The sequence below is a fragment of the Esox lucius genome, chromosome 21 (genome assembly GCF_011004845.1).
Source record: "Esox lucius isolate fEsoLuc1 chromosome 21, fEsoLuc1.pri, whole genome shotgun sequence".
NCBI lineage: Eukaryota > Metazoa > Chordata > Actinopteri > Esociformes > Esocidae > Esox > Esox lucius.
This window is the reverse complement of record NC_047589.1, coordinates 16389845-16409121: the sequence shown is the minus strand read 5'-3', so window position 1 is coordinate 16409121 and position 19277 is coordinate 16389845.

Below are 19277 nucleotides of genomic sequence, written 5' to 3'. Positions count from 1 at the left end.
GTTTTAATAAATATTTTATCTGTTTTACTGTTGTTTTTTTTTTTGCTAACTGCACCATTTAACATTTAAGGCTTAGGCATGTCATGTTCATTGCATTGCAAGTGTTTAAGTTCATGTCCATAACCTATATTTAAAAATATGTATGGAATTAAAGCTTTTTTTTTTACGTTAGTTTACATCATACATTAATTCAAAATATTTAGCTGTTAATATAAGAACATAACATGTATTCAAAATATATGTCTACACAACATTTTTTCATACATTTATCAAAAATATATTTTATATATTTAATTTAAATATAAAATACATATACTATATAAAAACATATGTCACATATATGTAGGCAATATGTTATGCATATATGTGTAGTTTGTATATTGCACATATATATGATGTGTATATACACAAAGTAATATATGTCAGGTATATTGATAATCATATATGTGACATATTAAAAAAAATCACTATTATACATATATAAAATACATGGGCTAGTTTTATATGTCAGTATATGAAATTGTTCCATTTTCGATTAGGTTTTATATATGGGCAGACATATATGTACATATATGTTTTCACTTTCTATGTGGATATATTTAATATATGTAAATATCATATATCTACATATATTACATTTCCGTATGGGTAGGAAAAACTCCCTAACAAGGCCAAAATTTAGGAAGAAACCTAGAGAGGACACAGGCTCAGAGGGGTAGTCCTCTTCTGGCTGTGCCTGGTGAACATATTAAGAGTACAAATTGTAATAATTAATAAATGCATGTGGGCTGAGTCCAGAGTCTATTTAAACCTAGTCCAGGTTGGAAGCATGACCAGATGGACAAGGACAGGGAGAACACAGGGGAGGGGGAGGTGTCAGCACAGTGGCAGCTGAAATCATGTATCGTCTTGATCTGCAACACAACCAGGAGCACTTTGAACAGGGTCAGCAACGTGTCTTTCAAGCCTGGTACTCCTCAGGTGTGGGCCAAGACCTCATGTCCTCCTAAGCTTAAAACAGCAGGAGGCAGGGAACATTTAGAAAATGCTTTCCTTAGATCTACAGGGATTAATAGAGGAGAAGGAGAACTGACCCTACTCCCCCAGCACAATAGTATAGCAGTGTAAGACCTTGGGGCTGAGACAGGGGGGTCCAGTGACACTGTGGCCCAATCCACCCACATTGCCAAGCATCAACCAAAGGGACCCCTATCAACTGCAACCACCCTGAATGGGGGGCCGAGTATTGCCAGCAGAGTACAGCCCAATTGCACAAGTGCAAAATAGAGAGACAACAACAAGCCAGTGACTCCGCCTCCGAATGGCATTGGAGTGGGATGCCCCCGAATGGCATCCCAGTGGTGATTAGAGCCCACCTGGCAAGAGAGCAAGGGTGGACAGTATCAAACCTTTCTGGTCACCTTCACGCCCCTGGGCCAGACTACAATTAATCATAAACCATGCTGTAGAGATGAGTCTTTAGTAGACACTTGAAAGTTTGCACTGAGTTTGCATTTCTAACCTTGATTGGCAAATCATTCCACAGTAGTGGAGCTCTATGAGAGAAGGCCCTGCCTCCGGCTATATCTTTAGAAATTCTAAGTATAATTAAAAGGCCTGCATCTTGCGATCTAAGGTTACGTGTAGGTTGTTCATCAAAGGAGAGGTCAGGGTCAAGGGTAACGCTGAGGTTTCTTATAGTGTTTAGGGAAATGACCATGCAGGTTCACAGTGAGATCTGCCAACAAAGCTCTTTGTTTCTTGGGTCCTAAAACAAGCATTTCTGTTTAAAAGCAATAAGTTCTCTGTCATCCACTTCCTAATATCTGAAACGCATGCTTACAAAGTAGCTAATTTTGGGGCTTCTCCATGCTTTATTGAAATATATAACTGTGTCAACAGCATAACAGTAAAAATTGACATTGTGATTCCGGATTACATCACCCAGAGGCAGCACATAGAGTGAGAACAAAAATGGACCCAGAACCGATGTTTGAGGAACGAAACATACCTTTGATTTGTCAGAAGATATGCCATCCACACATACAAACTGATATCTTTCAGATAAATAAGATTTAAACCAGGCTAGAACATGTCCACGTAGCCCAATATGGGTTTCCAGTCTCTCTAAGTGAAGGGAGTGATCAATAATGTCAAGAGCAGCACTAAGATCAAGAAGCAACAGGACAGATGCGGAACATTAGAAGGTCATTTGTTACCTTCACGAGTGCAGTCTCAGTAATATGACGGGGTCTGAAACTGGACTGGAGCATTTCCAGGAAGGCATTCAGTTGTTGGGAAACACATGTTTCTAAGATTTATGAGAGTAACGGGAGGTTGGAATTGGCCTATAATTGTTTAATATGTCAGGATCCAGATTCGTTTTTTTTTAGAAGAGGCTTAATTTGCGCTATTTTTAGTGAGTTTGGTACACATCCGGAGGAAAGGGAGCAATTTATTATGTTCAATATTAGCTGACCTAGCACAGGAAATAGCTCCTTAAGTAATTTTGGAATCGGGTCTAGCTGACAATTTGTGGGTTTGGAACTCATTACAAATTCCGTGAATGTGTCAAGTGATACAGGATAAACAAATGCAAGTGTCCCCATTGACACCTGGACAGGGAGGTTCAGGACATTCCAGGACAGCTGAGATTTTGGGGACTGTAACTATTTAAGGAGGAGTAAGATATTTGTTTTCTAATGGTGATGATCTTTTCATCAGAGTAGTTCATGTATTCATTACAGACCCACTTCACTTTTTGAGCATTGCTTTTATGTTAACTTTGCAACTGTATTGAAGAGAAATTTTGGATTGTTTTTGTTCACCTCAATCAGGTTGGAGAAAATCGAGCAGATGTGAAATCGAGCAGATGTGAGTGCTTTTCGGTATTGTAGTGTACTGTCTATCTAGGCTAGTCTGAATACTTCCAACATTGTGGAGTGCCACATTCGCTCCAATTTTCTGGAGGCTTGTTTAAGTGCTCTAGTATTGTCTGTGTACCAGGGAGCAAGTTTCTTGTTGCGTATTTCTTTTGTTTTTAGTGGTGCAACCGTATCTAAAGTATTTTGCAGTGTTGAGTTTAGATCCTCGATTAGATCATTTGCGGTTTTATTTACTATGTCGATGATGAGCGAGCTTATATCAAGAAATCTGTAGTCCGAGAATTTATAGGCTTTTGAATCTTTTTTGAAATACATTTTAGGGAAAATAATGTATTTCTTGTACGGTAAATGTAATAAGACAGTGATCCGATATTCCAGGATTTTGGGGGACATTATTAGATCTACAATATCTCTTTCTCGTGACAGGACTAAATCTAAGGTGTGATTGTGGCAATGTGTTGGACCTGAGACATGTTGGATAAAACCCACTGAGTCAATTTTGGCTTCACAGGCTTTTGGAAGAGGGTCATTGGACTTGTTTCTCAAGTCTGCTGGCTGCCAGAGTAACCATTTTTAAATACATTTTGTGTTAATTTTTTTTAAGACTTAGGGGGGTGTCTTACCTCAGGAGGCATCTCACCCCATGTTACCCTACTGTTGTTCGCTGTATGGAAAGCAGAGGGGATGGTTGTTTCTGTGTGTTGTTTTCCCAACTCCATTTGATTTAAGCTACACATGTTGTCCCTAAGCAGATTTCTCCCTATTGTCTTGCCTACCTGGGGTATTTAAACCATATCTGGCCAATTCAGCCGGTTGTTGAGGAAGAGAGGGAAGACAGAGTTAAGAAACAAGAGAGAAATAATTCCAGGCTGCAGTGGAGGAAGACGCTGATTCCGACTCAACGACAGGCAGTCACACCAACAGGGTATCTGTCTATTTCTCCTTTTGTCTGCCCTAGGGCTCTATGTATTAATCATGATGCTGAGCTCTAAACCAGGTCAGTCCTCAGTCATCCTGTCACAACCGTCATTGAGCCTACCTAACATCACCATACAGACCGAAGTCCCCAGCATCTCAGATATGTGGGTCTAGTTATATACAGTACATGGGGTATCCATCAGGAATGTACAATATTTCTATATTTCTGTGAATATCTATGGTATGACTCATAAGTTATTAATTCTCCCACATGTCCGATCGGGGAGTGATTGTGTGTTCATTCTCTAGACATTGAGAGTATGTCTACAATATCCACCGAAGATAGGCTGTGTTCAGATATTCGTGGAATGCTGGGTGTCCTTTTTAGAGGCAAGGCCCCCCACCCCAATAAGTGACTGTAATTCATGTTTCGTTTGTACTGCAATGTTCATTAAAAAAAAATTGCACATCAAATACACCAACATGAACATACAATGTCGGGATGCGTATTCATTACAACATTGTTAAGTGTGTGTAGGCTCTTGAGGATCTCATACAGATCTCATACATTTGAAAAAAGACTAATTAAAGCTTCAGAAGTGTGAGTTCAGGATTCCTGGGTGGCATGAGTACCCCCTCTCAGTACAGCTGCATCACTGCAGCTAGAAGTTCAAATCCAGTATACCGACAGTGCCCGGGGATCCTGTCAAATAGGCTTGCATGACATCTAATTGTGCTTTTTGAAAAAAAGTGTCCCTGGACTGTATTTGAACATATTTCACTGAGATTTTGTTTAGAACAGTGTTAGTTCCACTTTAAATAGTAGGTTAATATTCATTGCATTGCATCATCTTCCGCTTATCCGGGGCCGGGTCGCGGGGGCAGCAGTCTAAGCAGGGATGCCCAGACTTCCCTCTCCCCAGACACTTCCTCCAGCTCTTCCGGGGGGACACCGAGGCGTTCCCAGGCCAGCCGGGAGACATAGTCCCTCCAGCGTGTCCTAGGTCTTCCCCGGGGTCTCTTCCCGGTGGGACGGGACCGGAACACCTTCCCAGGAAGGCGTTCCGGAGGCATCCGAAACAGATGCCCAAGCCACCTCAGCTTAATATTCAGTCAGTTATAAATAAAAGTTGTATTAAAGTCATGCATAAAAATGTGGTCAATCATAGCTTCAAATTTTAATGGCAACATTGGATTGTTGCTCGGTTTTGGCAGATACTCAAGGTTCAGTACTCAGAACTGGTATCGGCAATGAAAAGGTGGTACTGCTACTGATACAAAATGAATATGATTTAAAGCATATTAAAGCTTTATGGTAACCTCTTAAGCTCATGTGAAGCAAAAGTATATGCTTCACACGCATGAATACAGTATAGGTTTAAAAGAATGAAGACACCTGTACAATGTAATAAATAGAGGTTTATTTTATTATTTTAAGCTTGAATACCAATATTTACTTGAACATATCACACCTTAAGCTGTACCCTGCGTTGAATTTAGAATAATTCACTGGGTCAACATTCCCCTCAGTGATTCACCAACCTTTTGTCAACATCTACCCAACAAAAAATACCAGTCGGTCTTTGGAGACCAAAAAACAGCAGTGGATATGAGGGAGGGTTTTCATATCATTTAATTCAAAATAAAACAAATATTTAAAAAAAATATCAATCTTTCTTTTGTCAATGTGTATTAAATTACCAGTTGTTAGCACATTTAGGAAACATGGTTACATTATGCTGGGGAACCACTAGAAGGTCAAATATATAAAAATAAAACAACCAAACAGATTATACAGAATTATGTACAGTGAACTTTAATGTCTGGCCAAAGTTGCCAATAAGTAAACACAAAATGAACAATACAAAAACGATCTGAAAGCCACACCACGGATCTTTAGATCTGACTCAGTGGCTCATATCAACAACCAGGCACAATTCTAGGACTACAACATACTGAGGTCTCAGTTGGGCGGGAGGGCGGTTGGATACATAATGCGCAATTAAAACAACAATTCCAGCTGCAAATTTCAGCTTACAAAACAAGCAGACATAGAAATCTTTATTTATATTTCAAATTAGATCAAAAGACCCAGTACTAAAACCCCAGGCGCCGAGGTCCAACATCGCCACTGTCAATAACCCTGAATTAATGACCCAATACCCAGCATTCACCAGAAATTTTTAAATGAACCGAACTAAGTGACCAAATGTCTGCAACCCAAAGGTTTGGCATTACAAATTACCTAACAATTTTTAAAGGCAGTTACCATTTCAGATGATGTAATGGACTTGGTTGTAAATTGTTGGAAAATTCTATATTTTTTAGGACTAAAACAGTTACGGAGCAATGCATAAATGCCCCATATAGTGTATGACAGACTCCCAGTTCACCTTTTATTTCTCAGCCTCCAGAAGACAGCGCACTTCCTGATCACCACGAACACAGCTCACTCCTGGTTCCCAATCAACCTGGTTTTCATTAGTTGTTCTCTATTTAGCTCAGTTTGTTCCACTATTTCCTTCCTCAGGTGTTGTTTTCTATTTGATTACGATATACTAAGACTTTTTGAAGAGTGCTCTCTAGCTAGTAGATTTCTCAGTGTACCAATTAGTTTTCTACCTGTTTAGTCCCGACCCTGTTTTTGAGCTTGCCTGATTTTGTACTTCCGCCTTTCTGATCTTCTGTGTAACGACCATTGCCTGTCTGACTTCAGGTTTTTGCCTCTTGGATTCTAAATTAAACTTAAACTCTGCCTAAAGAACCACTCCACCATCTGGTTCTGTGTCTTATTCGTACATAGAGGAGTAAGATGGACAAAGAACAAAACAAAATGACAATTCTTGAACTACCAACACAGAGCTACTGATCACAGAATGTAATGTCATGCTGTTTCACCCATGAGACAACCAACTTTTGACAATATGCTGGATGCACGCTCTGTACTATTATAATCTTAAATAGGAATACACTGTAACGACATTGTATCTATTGGCCTTGCAAATCGCTCTCACAATACCCTAATTAAAATCAGCCTTAAGTCCACGTTCATCAGAGCACTAAGGATCTAATCTACCATGATCTACTGTGTTGTGTCAAAAGCAATTAATGGCCCTCCATCGACTCAGCACATCTTTTGTTCTCATCTGAAACTTTAATTAGATTGCTGAATGAATGTCTTGAGAAAAGTGAGGACATACTGTATAGGTTCTTCAGAAAGAACGCATACTTGTTCTCTTCATCTCTTCAACAGACAAAAGGCGTGTTAAGTCGTGATTCTGGAGGAATGTAAAATCCTTTTGGTCCTTTTTTCTCAAGCAATGCTAATGGCCCTTAAAAAACTCTGAAATCATTTCAACAGCTGGAACTTCATTCAATGACCCAGAACATTATAACAGCCACAGAGTACTCTAAAGCCAGGGACCAATCCTGGAAGAATCATCCCATAGCCTGTTACATTGTCCATCTCTGATCAAACCATGTATGGCCACAGCAGCCAATCTAGGCTAATATTACACTCCTTGAATCCTTAGTGATTTCCCGTATTCTTAAATTTCTCCCAGTCTTTCCGTGGATTTAATATTTTTGATTTCCAGATAAATTCCTGGAGGCTCTTGTCAGCCACAGTGGCCCTTAAGTGGCTTAACACACAGTATTATTCCCATTGTGACTCTTACCTGGTGTAACTGGAGCGAGGCAGATGGGGCTGCATGAATAGATAGGATCTGTGTGGTTGTGTGTGTGTGTGTGAAACAGGTCTATGTACATGTGGGGACCAGATGTCCATGTCAGATAATAGTAAAACCTGACATATCGGTCCTCACTAGGTTTTTGGTCGGTTCCCTTTGGGAATAAAGTGATTTCCGACTTAGGGGTTGGGTTTAGGGTAAAACCTACAGTTAGAATTACAGTTACTTTTAGGTTCAGGCATTACAAGTTCGATTTAAGGGTTAGAAATTATACATTATGTTACATTTAGGCATTAAGAGTTAGGATTTAAGATTCAGAGAACAGTGATTTCTGGTTTTCGTGTCTGCATGTGTTTTTCACCTTTACAGTACTCTAGTAAAAAAACAACAACACATGCCTGCAAATACACTCACACACCCACCATATCTAGATGTGGCCCCATTGCTAACGGTAACTGACATTGGCTTAAGCAAAAACTAGCCAAACCAACATTACTGCTTTTTTAGTATAATGCAGATTTGCGATAATGATATAAACATTCTTAGACAGAAAAGACTTCAAAGCCAATTATAATCCCAAAGTGTGAAATCCACCCATATGTGTTTACAGTGGGGAGAACAAGTATTTGATTTTGCAGGTTTTCCCACTTACCAAGCATGTAGAAGTCTGTAGTTTTTATCATAGGGACTCTTCAACTGTGAGTGACGGAATATAAAACAAAAATCCAGATGTCACGGTAAGGTGAGCAGCAGCGCCACCGTTCTATGCACCTTCAGTGTCCATCACACACGAAGGCATCCCGGACTTGTTTTGTGTCACGTCTTAATCATGCACACCAGGTCCCCATCATCTCGTTTGTATGTGTTTAAAGGTTTCCCCTCTGCTCCACACATTCGTTGATCATTGTTGTTCATGTCTCCTTGTGTTTCGCATGTGGTGAGTAATGTTTTGCTGCTTAGCCAGCCCTTTTGTTTTCGTTTTCATGTATTAAGTGCTCGGTGTTACTTTTAAGTAAAGAAGTCAGTGATGGTTTGGGGTGCCATGTCATCTGCTGGTGTTGGTCCACTGTGTTTTCTGAGGTCCAAGGTCAACCAAGCCTGCGCTTGGTTCCTTCCTCTTCACCACACATACTTGTGACACCAGAAAATCACATTGTATGATTTTTAAATAATTAATTTGCATGTCATTGCATGACATAAGTATTTGATCACCTACAAACCAATAAGAATTCCGGCTCTCACAGATCTGTTCGTTTTTCTTTAAGAAGCCCTCCTGTTCTCCACTCATTACCTGTATTAACTGCACCTGTTTGAACTTGTTACCTGTATAAAAGACACCTGTCCACACACTCAATCAAACAAACAGACCCCAACCTCTCCACAATGGCCAAGACCAGAGAGCTGTGTAAGGACATCAGGGATATAATTGTAGACCTGCACAAGGCCGGGATGGGCTATAGGACAATAGGCAAGCAGCTTGGTGAGAAGGCAACAACTGTTGGCACAATTATTAGAAAATGGAAGAAGTTCAAGATGATGGTCAATCTCCCTCGGTCTGGGGTTCCATGCAAGATCTCAGCTCGTGGGGCATCAATGGTCATGAGGAAGGTGAGGGATCAGCCCAGAACTACACTGGAGGACCTGGTCAATGACCTGAAGAGAGCTGGGACCACAGTCTCAAAGAAAACCATTAGTAACACACTACGCCGTCATGGATTAAAATCCTGCAGCACATGCAAGGTCACCCTGCTCAAGCCAGCGCATGTCCAGGCACATCTGAAGTTTGCCAATGACCATCTGGATGATCCAGAGGAGGAATGGGAGAAGTTCATGTGGTCTGATGAGACAAAAATATATATTTTTGGTCTAAACTCCACTCGCCGTGTTTGGAGGAAGAAGAAGGATGAGTACAACCCCAAGAACACCATTCCAACCGTGAAGGATGGAGGTGGAAACATCCATTCTTTGGGGATGCTTTTCTGCAAAGAGGACAGGACGACTGCACCGCATTGAGGGGAGGATGGATAGGGCCATGTATCGCGAGATCTTGGCCAACAACCTCCTTCCCTCAGTAAGAGCATTGAAGATGGGTCGTGGCTGGGTCTTCCAGCATGACAATGACCCAAAACACACAGCCAGAGAAACTAAGGAGTGGCTCCATAAGAAGCATCTCAAAGTCCTGGAGTGGCTTAGCCAGTCTCTAGACTTGAACCCAATAGAAAATATTTGGAGGGAGCTGAAAGTCTGTATTGCCCAGCGACAGCCCCGAAACATGAAGGATCTGGAGAAGGTCTGTATGGAGGAGTGGGCCAAAATCCCTGCTGCAGTGTGGGCAAACCTGGCCAAGAACTACAGGAAATGTATGACCTCTGTAATTGCAAACAAAGGTTTCTGTACCAAATAATAAGTTCTGCTTTTCTGATGTATCAAATGCTAATGTCATGCAATAAAATGCAAATTAATTACAAAAAAAATCATACAATGTGATTTTCTGGATTTTTGTTTTAGATTCCGTCACTCACAATTGAAGAGTACCTATAATAAAAATGACAGACTTCTACATGCTTTGTAAGTGGGAAAACCTGCAAAAGCGGCAGTGTATCAAATACTTGTTCTCCCCACTGTATCTACCATAGATGTAGATTTATTTGACGCAGCTCTGGGAACTCTCTGTTCAGTCTCTAAAATGTCTCTTGTGTCTGTCTACACTGGGATTCTGCCCACATTTTCAAAAATGTGTCTATGTGGAATTTAAATGTGTACAGACATTTTCAGTTTTGCAAACACTTTCAACCAAAGGGACTTCCAGTGTGTATACATCTGGGATACCCCATGAATAAAACCCTTAAAACTGTCATACACAACCAAATCTCATTGGTCGACATGGCCCAAGTCTCACTGACACAACACCTCAATTATTCACAGCTATAATTTTAAAATAATATGCATCTATTAACTTTATGACATGATTTAATGGAATAAGTCAATGGAGACATCTGTCAACAATGTAAGAGGATGACATGGTGATGGTTTAGGGCTCAATTCAGACAACAGTGCATTGCTATATTTACACATTTTTGGGTTTGGGTTGATATTTAAAAACCTAAACCTACTACACACAGATGTGAGTTTTTTAGAGTAAATGTTATTGCAGAGGAGAAATATTTTAAATAGAGACCCTGTGTTCAACTTTCGTGGGTTTAAAATATCCTCAGCCTTGAATTTCAATATACGGTGTTTGACAACAGCCTTGTTAATATCTGCTTTTATAATGCGTCCCAGACCTGAATCCAAATGACAATACAGGTGCTGGTCATATAATTTGAATATCATCAAAAAGTTGATTTATTTCAGTAATTCCATTCAAAAAGTGAAACTTGTATAATGTATACATTCATTCCACACAGACCGATATATTTCAAGTGTTTATTTATTTTAATTGTGATGGTTATAACTGACTACTAATGAAAACCCCAAATTCAGTATTGCCAAAAATTTGGGGGCACGAAGCTCCCGTTCCACCGCATCCCAAAGATGCTCTATTGGGTTGAGATCTGGTGACTGTGGGGGCCATTTCAGTACAATGAACTCATTGTCATGTTCAAGAAACCTATTTGAAATGATTTGAGCTTTGGGACATGGTGCATTATCCTGCTGGAAGTAGCCATCAGAGGATGGGTACATGGTGGTCATAAAGGGATGGACATGGTCAGAAACAATGCTCAGGTAGGCCGTGGCATTTAAACGATGCCCAATTGGCACTAAGGGGCCTAAAGTGTGCCAAGAAAACATCCCCCACACCATTACACCACCACCACCAGCCTGCACAGTGGTAACAAGGCATGATGGATACATGTTCTCATTCTGTTTACGCCAAATTCTGACTCTACCATCTGAATGTCTCAACAGAAATCGAGACTCATCAAACCAGGCAACATTCTTCCAGTCTTCAACTGTCCAATTTTGGTGAGCTTGTGCAAATTTTTCCTTTTTGTAGTGGAGATGAGTGGTACCCGGTGGGGTCTTCTGCTGTTGTAGCCCATCCGCCTCAAGGTTGTGCGTGTTGTGGCTTCACAAATGCTTTGCTGCATACCTTGGTTGTAACAAGTGGTTATTTCAGTCAAAGTTGCTCTTCTATCAGCTTGAATCAGTCGGCCCATTCTCCTCTGACCTCTAGCATCAACAAGGCATTTTCGCCACCACAGGACTGCCGCATACTCGATGTTTTTCCCTTTTCACACCATTTTTTGTAAACCCTAGAAATGGTTGTGCGTGAAAATCCCAGTAACTGAGCAGATTGTGAAATACTCAGACCGGCCCGCCTGGCACCAACAACCATGCCACACTCAAAATTGCTTAAATCACCTTTCTTTCCCATTCTGACATTCAGTTTTGAGTTCAGGAGATTGTCTTGACCAGTGCCACACCCCTGAATGCATTGAAGCAACTGCCATGTGATTGGTTGATTAGATAATTGCATTAATGAGAAATTGAACAGGTATTCCTAATAATCCTTTAGGTGAGTGTACATGGATCATACACACACACACACACACACACACACACACATACAGGGACCGGATCTCATGTTAAAAGCCACTGTCTTATAGGAAGGAAAGGGGTTATTTGTCGGTTTGCTTCAACATTTAACTCAATCCCTCCAGACTGGTAAGCGAGCTACAACAATAAGCGCCAGGGGAACAATTACGGTTAACTGCCTTTTGTTCCCCAGGGACAGAACAGTCTGTTTGTGATATTGAAATTCTAAGAAACGTACGTGTTGAATTTATATTAACATGCACTCAAAATGACTGCCTCTACAATTCTATCCTTTATTTTTGTTCAGGGCCACAGTGGCCAGTGTCACACATGCAGGCACAAAGATGAGCAGGCACAGCCTGGATCACTATTTGTATCGCTTTTATCTAGTTTATTTGCCCTTTCTTTCTCTGTCTGATTCCTCGTCTCTGTAACAAGACCTGGGGGATATCAATGAAGCAATCTGAACACAACACATCCACTGGTGGCCAATGGCAGATCTACTAGCATCTCTCCCATTCTGCATATATAGCCTGCTGTGTGTGTTTGCGTGTTTTACTATTTCCTTTTCTGTTTTGAGGATTATCTCCAAAACCAGGGCAAGACAGCTAACATGGAGATGATCTGAGTTTTCTGTAGCAATGTACCTGTCCAAATAAAATATAAAATCTCTCAAATGTGGGTATGTGGGTTTCATTGTATAAAACATTTATTTAATCATGGCATGGAGTTGTTCCATGACAGACATAAACTGTGTCTGTCGTGTTGCAACTCGTTTATCAATCACTTGATGGATTCATTTCCAAGTGCCATAATCACACTCTGTTTTAAAATATCGTATCCTTGCCTCAATGTCAGAGGAAAACAGAATCCGATGGTCCTGTCCACAAGAATCACATTAATTATAAGATATCCAGCTACAAAAACATTCCTTAAAGTTAAATTAAATGAAATAGAATAACAATAAATGGTGGAGTTACTACAGTATTTGGAAAGCATAGCTATAACATCCCAATTGCTATACCACAATACTGCACTACAGACTCTTTCCTTACCCTGAGTGCCTGAAAGTAGGACAGAGCTCTGTACTGACTTCGCTGTCAGCCTAATCAAATACATTTTCCAGTGGCTACCCCCTAAATTGCACAGTAACAAGCAAGATGACCCAAAACAAACACCAAACGACAATACAGTATTTTCACAGGTACAGTAGGGTTAGGTATTACGTTTAGCGTAAGGGTTGAGTTATTACGTGTTGGTTAAGGTGGGATCGGTATTTGTTCAGAATGGTTCGATTAAGATTGGGGTTCGATTTAGGATGAAGGAATTGGGAACATGGATTTCATTGTCAAGTTTAGTCCTCAGGTCCCCATAACCAGTGTTCAATGTATTCAGTATGTATTCAGTATGTATTTAATGTACAGCAAGACTCCTACAGTAAGAAAATACAATATGATGGCGTTTACAATGTTTTTGTCATATTCAAATTTTTGTTGCACATTAGCTCTAAGTGGGTTCCCATAAAATGTGGCTTTGTAATGTTAATAAAAACACGTATTATTTTATTTTGTATATAACATCAGTAATGTAGTTATTGGGGTGAAAAAAATTAAGTAACTAACCTCAGACATATAGAAAATTACTTTTGCTGAGAATTTCTATTTTCACGGTTTCAGAGAGATTGGTCTCTCATCCCTGTTGTGCTGTCATCTGGCCAGAGGCCTCTGTAGGCTAATTAACAGAGACAACACTTAAATTAGATAGCCCTACACTCACCAGCTCACACACACAAAGACACGCCCTTTCTCTCCCACACACACACACACACAAACATATACACCCACATTCTAAAAATAGAGCCCCCACCCCCCCCCCACCCACCCACCCACTACACCCACCCGCACCCCCAGGGGTCAACAATAATCTTCATTTCAATGAAAGTGGAAAACTGGATTTAAAGACACTGAATGAATGTTGATAATACTCTGTCCCGAGGTGCAGGACGCTTCAGCTGCTGCGCTGAGGAAAAGTGGACTGCTGCGTTTAGGCGCAATTATTTCATTATCTGAAATCCTGCTAACACTGGAGCAGGGTCACAGCGAGACCACAGATTAGCCTAAACCACAATTATTATTACAATTAAAATCGGAATAGCAGGCCTACAAACTTTGCCTTGGGAACATGTGAAAGTCAAGACTGCAATTAAAGAATGGACAGCGAGAAAAAGCAAGTGCCGGGAGTTTGTGTGGATTCTTGGGGAGGGGCTCATCTGTTTCACAGCTTATTGGTTTGGGTCGTTTTGACATGTATCGCTATGGTGATAGATAATGGGTTATTTGGGCGCCACATGTCACAGGTGGAGCAGTTAACTTGTGTCATCATTGTGGTATGTGACAACTAAATTATATTTAATCCTATTGTTAGAAACCAGCCTTTCACATTGTGGTGAAATAATGATTGCATACCTCGTCGTCAAGGGAGAGAGTAATTCAAGTTTACGAAGTTACAGACCTGATCTTACTTCAAATGACTTATTTCAAATAACTTCCGGTTGTCCTCTACTTTACAGACATTGCAGTCCAGAATACACAATACAGTACTGTAAGCCCATTGGCTAATTACTGTCGCGCTTTGACTGAACGTGACTTCCTGTGTACAGATAAACAGATGTTCTGTTGTAAAGTAAACATAACAAGCATACCTTCATACACTTCAACACTATGTATTAAATAGCATGCAATGTATTATGCTACAATGTATCATATACTGTACACAATAAAATACATTTCAGCTGCATCATGGGGCCATGCAATGATACAGAAATAACAACTGAATGTATATATATATATTTTTTAAACACTTAAAATTGGAATGTTGGACGGCAATGAGAGACAGAACGCAACACGTTGGTATTAAATGTGGGGAACGGCCATTCATTCGTTGCAAGGATTTTTAAAACCATCTTGTTGTTACTTTATTAACAAAGTGATAATTATAACTGTCAGCGGTGAAGTAGGTATGGCTCATATTATCGTGCATAGCCACAATCAGTTCAGAGTCATGACTGGCCTGTGAGAAAACCTGTCACATAGGAATAAAAGAAGGTATAATTGAGTATCACCGCATCGTTTTTTCACTGATTGAATCCATTTCCCACTTCAGCAAACATCACTGGCTCTCTCTATTGTGAACTACAAGAGACCCTTGGTTAAAGATATGTATTAAGATAATGGATTAACGATTCAGTAGGTTATGATGTTTTAAGCCCCAGCAAGGGAAAGTGAGGATAATGTAATTTATTGGATAGCTATAAATACAAAGTGAATATCCCAATGCAGGGTCTCCCAGGTGGCACTGTGGCACAGTGCTCTCAGGCAGATTATTGTCTTGCTGGCAAATCCAAATCTAGACAAATGTTTGTTTTCTGGCAGAGACAACCAGGGGTCTGACTAAAAAGTGCTGGAACAGGTCAAGTTTATGGTGGCGTTGACCTTAGGAAAGGACCTAGGACCAGTGGAGGCTAAATAGGCCAAAACTGTAATGCAAGTATGGGATAATTTTTTGCATATGCATTTTCATTCTGATGCAGCAAAAAAAATAAGAGTTTTGGTATGCATGAACAAAGAGCTCTATTTTTATGTTAGCCAACAACTATAAACATGTGGAGTTTGATAAACGGCCTTGGAACTTGGATAGGAACCGTTGCTATGGTCATATTACATAAAAATTGAGCCCTTTGACTTAAAACACACAAGCCAATATAACTCAATATTTATATTTCATTAAGTCCTTTTTTTCTGCTCTTTTTTGTAAAGGATGTAAATAATTATAGACCTCAATGTATGTGTGCATCCAAAATGGAACCCCATTCCCCGAAAACAATTAACTGTGGGCACACAAGCACCAATACTGGAAATGAGTGGAAAAACACTGCCTGTTCCATTGCATCCCAGTTATTCCATTGAACCCTTGTGTGTATCAAGATTGTAGATGCAGTATTTCTCATAACAGGCCCATGGACCCATCCTGCCTGGTGTCAGAGGTACATGTTGGTTGCCATGGCGTAATTTCTAGAGGGAATGGTTGCCTGGCCGTGTTGGTTGCTTCAATACAAATTGAGCATTGTTTGAACATCAAAGTGTATCATCAAGGATTTTTGTGTGGATCTCGATTAATGCTTTGTATCATTGTCCTGCTGGAAGATCCATTGACAATCAAGTTTTAGCTTCTAGGCAGAAGTAGACACATTTTGTTCTAAAATCTTATGGAACTACATGATAATATCCTAACATGGTTTCCAGGTCCTTTGGAAGCAAAATAACCCCAAAACCTCACGTATCCACCGCCATAATACACGGTTAACCCAAGGCCTTTTGGAGTGGTAATGTGAAATCAGTGAGGAATGTTGGGTATTTTACATTTTACATTCAGGTAATTTCACAGCAGTGATTGCAAGCATTTTTATATATTTGTTTGTATCATGCCTATTAACAGTAACTTCTAAAATTGCCTGGATTTTATGACTCAAAAGACTATAACATGCAGCTTCTGGCAATTTGCTGTTGCTGGGCCTTTGGCTCATGCAAGAATACAAGTCATGATCATAACATCAACGGTTAAGGGTTCTGAAATTCAGAGCAGGGCTAGTAGTTAATGTCATGATAAAGTCTATGGGATTGAGGTTCTGGAATGCTTAGCAGACCCATTTGAGAATAGGACTGAGTCTCTTTATGAGTCTCATTGGACCTTAGGCTGAATTGCATGCAACTGTGGTATGCTTGAGTGTGTGCATGTGTGTGTGTGTTACAGGACGGTGTGGGCATGCCAAACATCTGTGACAAATCTAACATCTGTGACACCTGTTGCTGACCTGCCTAACATCTGTGATACCTTCTGCTGACCTATCTAACGTCTGGGACAATTTCTTAACGCGGATTCATTAAAGAGCTCCTTCCTTTCATAGGCTAAATACAGTTTACCTCACCAACAGGTGCACGCCATTTTCCTCCTAGAGTAACAGAGACAGTTAGCGGGTTTCAGCAAGCAAGACTCAGCTCAATTCCGATGCTGGAAGAATGATAGAATAGCTATACATCAGGAAATGTGGAAAAAGTCCAGAGGCTCAATGTAAACACATAATAAATGCTGGGGGACTCTACAATAATGGTATTTAAATCTAGCCCACAAAGCCAGTTCCACTCCATTTTTCTATTACAACCCCCTGATCAGGGACTTGGCCTTCTTTCCTACCTCATCAATAATTGCACCCACCTGGTTTCCCCAAGTCTTAATAAGTCCTTGATTAGGGGGTTGCAATGAAGAAATGGAGTGGAGCTGGCTTTGAGGGCCAGATTTGAATACCACTGCTCTACAACGTTCATTGTGTCATTCAAATACTGTGTAAATGTTGCATGTATATGGACAGTTAAATATCCCTCACTGCCTCTCATCAGTAAATGAAGCTGTCAGTAGCAGTCAGTCTTTACTGTCGGCTGTGCCACAGCCGTGTCCTTGTGGAAATCAACGCTAAGATAATCAAGTAATGGCGGTCGGGAAGAACAGAGGCAGGAATTGTTTTAATAGGCAGCTCAAAAGTGTCACTCTGATTGGGTCTTATCTCCATGGACTTCTCCACTCAACAGCCAGTGTTATCACAAAACAGACACGCACGGACACACGCACAAAAACACACACAAGCAGATTTTATGGAGAAATCACTCCTGTCTCGCCTCGTTAATAAGACTGGGACTAATTGCTAATTACTGATTCCTAACGGAGAACTGGCTGCATGCAGCAGGAAGAAGCTGGCGAATCAGAGGTGTGACAGAAGAACATGAACCTTCCCTTTTCCCCTCTTCCTCTCATCACTAAACACACCCCTGATTTCAGCGCATTGCTATTCATTTGGCCAAGACTAAATAGGGGTACACTCCACCAAACGCGTACAGTACAGCATGAGGACGAGGCGATTATGAGGAAAAACACAGAGAAAAAGATAATGTGAAACAGTAACCTTTTAAGATGAACAATGACTGTACATTGTCAGTTTGGCTGTGCGTAACATTTTGGAGGTGAATCGATTGTGAAGTTCTGGAGTAGGCCAACCTGATCCTGGACTGCCATAGGCCCTATTTTTCTATTTACCAGTGTTGCTTTAAAGAAAGATTTTGAGATTAGTCCATAGTTCCAATCATCTTTGCTGATAGAAGTGGATGCGTTGGTCTAATTTAGCATGTGAAGTATTGTAAAGTCTCAATCCCTCTTACAATACAAAAGAGCTTGGAAACAAGTAATATTGACCAACATGCTATTGTACGACTACAGCACCAGTGATGACGCGTCAACATAGATGCATGCACATGGTTAAATTGAGCGAGGCATCAATACCGACAGGCTGACTTTGTTTGGTTTGTCATTTTAAGAGAAATCCCTTCTACGCTTGCCCTTGGCAAGTTTAACCTTTTAATGAGAAATGGGATATTATTGGAACATGCACTTTTATTTCCCTTGCTATCATCAAACTGTGGGCTCTTTTATAAAACGTTGTCAGTTCAATAAACACTTGTTACCTCGGGTATAATGGAAGGAATACATTATTTTTCAGTGGAAATGCCATGCAGTGAGATGTGGACCCAGACAGTTAGTAAGAAGTAGTTGGAAAAATCTCCCTAGGTCCCGAGGTTAGCAAGAAAAGTAGAAAATTGGGATTAGGTGATAATAACCTAGCAATGTCAGATTTATGACACATAAGTCAAATTTATTTTACAGGGTCTTTTGTACATCAATAGTAACAACGTGCTTAGATGCCTCTCCTAAAACCCCAATGAGCAAGCAATAAGATGTTGAAGGACAGTGAAAAACTACCTAGAATGGACGGAACCCTGAAAGAAACCAAGGGAGGAGCCGGCTCTTTAAGGTGACCAGTCCTTATCTGTCTGTGCCGGATGGAGATTATATGAACATATAATTCAAAGTCATTTATCAATATGTTTTCACATTCAGATGATGGGTGGGCTGTGGGTAGGGTCCTCAGGCAGAATACTGATCAGAAACACGACCAGGTTGATTTTGGCAGGGACAACCAATTGGTAGGAAGCCCGGAGGCATTTTACAAGGGTTCAGATAGGACACAGATACGTTGTAGGGGAGCCACATGGGTATTCAACAACTTCACTTGAGGAGCTCAACGAGAATGAAGGAAATCACTTCCTTTTATTAATTCCTGTTGTTAGACATCAGCTCCCCC